A 6,000-nucleotide genomic window follows, 5' to 3' on the forward strand; every position below is an offset into this window, starting at 1 on the left:
TATAATAACGAATGAGGCAAACAAATGATACTTGTGACTGGATTCGATACCTCCAGTTTATATTGGCTTGTGACTTGACTTGGGCAAGAGTTTGAACGACTTGACACTTTGAGTCTGACACGATCGATCTTCAAAGATTTGAGAATTGACCCGAAAAATGACACTTTGTCACATCACTGAAAATTAGCAAGGCTAATCCCAACGTAAACTATAAATGAGAGAACTCTTTGTGACTTGAAACGACGGGCATTACCATCAAAAGGTAGTCTGTGCCTATCTGGCTCGTCTTTCATACCAGAAGGAGGGATATATGAAATATACATATTTTTCTTCAAAAAAAAGTTAGGAAGAAAAATGTTGATCTCGATTTCTTTTTCAGATTTTTTTAAAAATTTACTGCCGTTTGAAAATATTAAGTTCAGAGGACCCAGGAATTTGCAATTGTTGACTTTAGATTTGTTTAAATGAGAATTTCATTATTTAAAAAAAAAATTCAACATTTTTATAGAGAATAAATTTCGATTTTTGTTTTTTCTTTTTCAATTATTCCGTTATATAATCATGGGTTACGCAGGATTATTTTTTTTAGGGGGAGGGAGGCTTGGTTTTTTTAATTTTTTACAAAAAAAATTTGAAAAATTTGATATTTCCTGAAAAAAATTTCAAATATTAAAAAAAAAAACTCACAAAAATCCAGAGCTGTTCACAAAAAATGAAATTTTTTAGAAAAATATTCTTACAAATAATTTCAAGTTTAAAATTTTCGTGAAAATTTTTTCAAATATTAAATTTCTTCGAGAAAAATTTCAAAAATCCATAGCTATTTATAGACAATTAAATTTTTGGAAAAAAATTTCATATTTTTTAATTTTTGAAGAAAAAAATCAAATATTAAATTTTATATTAAGAATGAAAAAGTCCTTAATTTGGGGGGGGGGGGGTTACAGCCCCTCAACCCTCCCCCTGCAAACGCCCTGATAATAGAATAAATGATATAACTAAGTTCAAATAATACAAATGGTCGTTATTATTTTGCATTATAATGAAAAAAAATATATATTTCTTGCAAGATATCTCTTGATCCACATTTGATATATCTCATTTGACTTAATAAACCATCGACATTTTTACGAAAAATTCAACGGACTGACAATTAAGGATAGATTCCAAGGATAGGTCCCAAGGACTGACAGTTTTGAGGATCGATAGTATCGTTTTCTTTAGGATCCATAGAACTGGACCGAATAAATAAGGAACAACACAATACTACGACTGTATCCCTCTTTTCACTCCGCCACTAGGCAAGGGATGTACAAGACCCTCTGGCCTCCTGAGCCATGCCACTACTGAAAGCAGTACATTGATCTTGCAGAAACAAGCTCTGAAGGAGTTTTGCATCCCAAACACTTATCCTTCAAGGCTGGCTGCAAAGATATATATTTGAAGGGCATTGATTTTAACATGTAGGTATTATCCTCGTCTTATATGTAAATACTTGGTTCAAATCTTCTTTTCACGCACTTTTTTAGTACTTTCTACATATTATGAACAATTTAATTACGTCAATAAATATTACTTTGTGTATCATTTGTATTAAGTAAGTAGAAGGCACTTTGTCCTTGGAAGGGTACCTTTTGCTTGCAAAATTAGAGAATAAATGATGTACATATTTTACAAAGTTATATATTGAATGAGTTCACCTTTTCCAATAGGTATGATTCAAATGTTTTTTTTTTTTTTGTTAAATAACATTTCTTTCATTAGATGAGTGAACTTTCCAGTTGACTTTTCAAAAGGGATGGAGTATACCTATAAGGCATTGCATAATTAATTGCTGATTGCACTAAGGAAATTTATAGAATGTCCCACTTAATCTTTAGAATCTCTATTATGTTGGGTACTTAATTTTTCTATACATAATAACCTATTTATCCGATCTTAATCTGAAGTGGATTAAAGAAAATTGTAAAGCTTTAAACCCTTAGGCTCCAAGACTTATTTTTCGAATCCTTCACAACAAAGAAAGTAAATTGTTGCTAATGAGTGAGCTTATAATATATAAAAGGTGGATTTGGGGTAGAATTTAAAAAAGTTGTCTTTTGCTCATACTTATTATCATTTAGACTGTCTCGTTTTTGGGTACATATGTTCCCCCAATGAACAATGTCCTTTTCTGCGGAGGAAAATAAAAAAAGCCTGATTTTTGCCATGTTTGAGGCCTATCAAACCATTTTTGGTGATGTTTATTTGGAGAAATAGTTCTTTTTTTGTCGAAATTGGCAGATTTTACTACGTTTTATCAAACGGGGAAACTGCAAATCATTGAGCACATCTTAGACACCTTTCATGATTAAAAACAAGGTGTAGAGAGTGGGCACCCAAAACTTGCAGTTGCATTTAATTACGATTATATCCCCTTGATTTTTAATTGAAAGGTTGCATTATGACATCAAATAACAGCTGAAACAGTAATAAACAATTTTTTTTTGATCCCATGTCTAGAAGTGTAAAAATTTCAGGGCAACAACAAAATTGGCAACACTTGTGCGATCTATTCCATTCCGATGTCAATGGCTGCAAAGACTGTTGGTATCTCCATCAGGACTATTTACTCATAGCATTATAATATTTCGGACAGTTCAAGAGCACTAAAAATGGCCAGAGAGGAATCAAATGTTGGTAAAATTAATTTTTTGATCGTCCTTTGTAGAAAAGGTCTCTGTACAGGGTAAAAAAAGATATTAACCTAAACACAGGACTGTGTAAATTGTATATATCATCACTCAGTGTTTTAAGGTCAAAAACTTTTAATATACAGGATGAGGACTAGAAAATTTGAAAAGCCGTTTTCACTTCTCCATATTTTTATTTTGTACCATTTTTATGGGAAACTTTTGATGCAAAAGTTGGTAATTCAACAATTTTCTACACTTTTTATTCAATATTCCATTCTGAATAATGGCTTCAATACGTGGACGAACAGAAGCACAACTGGCCTTGACGAAGTCTTAGGACAATTTGTTCCACTCCTCCTTGATAACTGCCTTCAGGGCATTAACATTCGCGTGAGATGTCTTATTCGTTCTTGCCCCCCATCCCCTATGATGTACTAAACAGCGAAGTCAAGGGGGTTAACATCAGGTGAGGACGAAGGCCAGAAGTCTACCAGCCAGAAGGCAGCCATTTTCTTCCTGCTGAAATGCTGCACCTTCTTGGACGTGTGTGCCGGGCACCGTCTTGGGTAAACAGTTGTCCCTGAGGAACGTGCTCTTCAACCATAGAAAACCATGGTACCTGAGGACCTTGTAGTAGACGTCCATGTTGACTTTCTCGTTGGCTTTGAAAAAGTAGGGAGGCATCTTTCTCCTGTCGGACGCCAACGCCGTGGACTATAACCTTAACTGGATGTTTGGCCTGAAGGTCCTCTCCACCTGAGCTCTTGATTCAGCCAAGAAGTGATCATTTCTCCTATTCAGAACAGCGTCCACTGTGAAGATCTTCTTGTTGGATTTCCTCTGTTCAGAACAGTTCAGAAAAATTTGTCAGACTTTTAGAGCTATGGCTAGACAACCTCGAAGAGGATTCTACTTTTTTTGTCCCCACACTGTATATCTAGGTATGTGTTTTATAGATGCATATTCAGTCATTTCAAAATATTTATTGTTTTCCATTGATACATCTCTAAAAAGTGTAACAAGAGACAAAATGAACATTGAATACATATTTGTGAATAATTATAATTTAATAATAAGAGCACTTGCTCTAACGAAGCAGGAATAAGATGAGATTAAATTGAAGCTTGTTAAATATTCTATTTTTGTTTTACCAAAAAGGCTTCGTACAGCGCATGATAGAGCAAATATTTGAGTGATGTATAAAATATCCAAAAATGAAGATAATTCACAGGTGTGAATACGAGTACTCGTTACATCACTAATATATGGATTTTAGTTAACTGACGTGCAAACATATAGTAAATGAATATTGAAGAATCTCTTTAGGTTTTGAACATTTCAATTGTATTCCTACCCCCCACCTCATCAATAATTTTATTAGTGATGGGACACTTAATCTGAATCGGAGAAGTGAGTTTTTTTCCCGAAATCAGGATTGGCATGGGGAAAATAATCTATAGTTTCCGATATAACTATTTATTACTTTTCTAAGTTATGAAAAAAAAAACCACCTGAAGAGTTAAGGATTTTTTTCTTTTTTCTATAAAATTTAATATTTCAAAGTTAATTAAGTTTTCCAAATTTTTTAGAAAACTTTTTTTTTTTCTGTGAATAGCTATGTATCTTTTTTTTTTTTTTTTTTAACTTAAGTTTCTGTAAATAGCTTTTTATTTTTGAAGTTTTTCTCCAAAAAAATTAATATTTGGTTGTTTTTTTCTTAAATTTTATATTAGAAATTGAATTTTGGATTTTTTTTGAGAAAAGGTGAAGGTTTTTGAAACTTTTTCCAAAAAATTTAATATTTGAATTTTTTTTTCAAAATTTTTTATTTTTTGTGAATAACTATAAATTTTGTAATTTTTTTTTAATGGTAGAGGATTTCGGGAATATTTTATGAACAGCTATGGATTTTTGAATTTTTTTTGGAAAAAATTTAATATTTGAAACTTTTTTTTCAAAATTTTTTATTTTTTGTCTACAACTGTGGATTTTACAATTTTTGTTTAAATAGTTGAGGATTTCGGGATATTTTTATGAACAGCTGTGGATTTTTTTTTTTTTTTTTTTTTTTTTTTTTTTTTGTAAACAGCTGTAGAATTTGGATATTCTTTTTCAAAAAATGTAATTTTTTAGAATAGCCACGGATTTTTGAAAAAAAAAATTCCAAAAAATTTTAATTTTTGAGAATAGTTTTGAATTTTGAAGAAAGTTTATATATTAAACAAATATATATATATATAATCCTGTGTACACCCCTCATATTTAAAAAATGGTATTATTTAAAATATTTGAGATTCGAAATTTGGAATTTTTACTAGAATCACATCGAAATCGCCATTGGGATTTTTTTTAAATCGTTCCATCACTAATTTATATAAAAATAGGCGTATTAGTACTGAGATTTTACGAGACAGTCTTAGCTAGTGCGGGACCCTATGCAAAACAGATCGCAGGAGGCCCAAATCCAAATCTAGTTGGGGATAAATGTAATTATTAATAACTGAGCTCTTGACCGGTTTTAGAGTGAGTAGGGCCTGGACCAAAGATAAATGTGCACGAATCATTCTTTCTTCCCTGAAAATTTGAAATGAATTTCTTTACTATTAAATGTAAGTGCAGGCCCACGGTGGATGAATAGTTGCAGTAACCTTAGGCCGACCATGAAGACTTGGTTCGACATCCATTTTTATACAATTCTGACTTCAGTGATTTCAAATAGTGGTGGAACATTTTTTAATGTCTCACTCTATGGACCAATTTTATTTTTCGATATACAAGACACTTTGAACTTCATATGACGGCATTGTACTGATGTTCAAAGTTATAATTGTTGATAATATCAACAATTCATTTATAAAATCCGACAACACCAAAGTTTCAATGAGACCAATCTTGATATATATTTTTTTTTTTGCAAACAGTTGTAGATTTTTGTTTTGTTTTTTGTAAATTGCTGTTGTTTTTTGAAATTTTTTCTCAAAAAATTTAATATTTGTGTGGCGATAACATAAAAGCAAGCTGGGATTTTTTTTATGAATCAGAGGAAAACGGAGTATAAGTTTTTGACTTCAATGAAAAACGGAAGAGGATTTTTTAAAGGGGTAAATACAATATTTAACCACTGAAAAGCTGTCCAACAAGTTATTAATATTATAGATATTTGTTTCAATTTTTATATGAACATATTATTTACAAGTTCAGTCAATTTGAACGTGCGTTATTTAAACTTTAAATCGAATTTTGATATCATCAATACTATCATTTTCACTTGGTGAGGTTTGTTCTTAACCAACTAATCCCTTTCTTCTTTTCCTTATCCCTGCAA

This window comes from Lepeophtheirus salmonis, chromosome 2 (assembly GCF_016086655.4).
Source record: "Lepeophtheirus salmonis chromosome 2, UVic_Lsal_1.4, whole genome shotgun sequence".
Classification (NCBI taxonomy): Eukaryota; Metazoa; Arthropoda; class Copepoda; order Siphonostomatoida; family Caligidae; genus Lepeophtheirus; species Lepeophtheirus salmonis.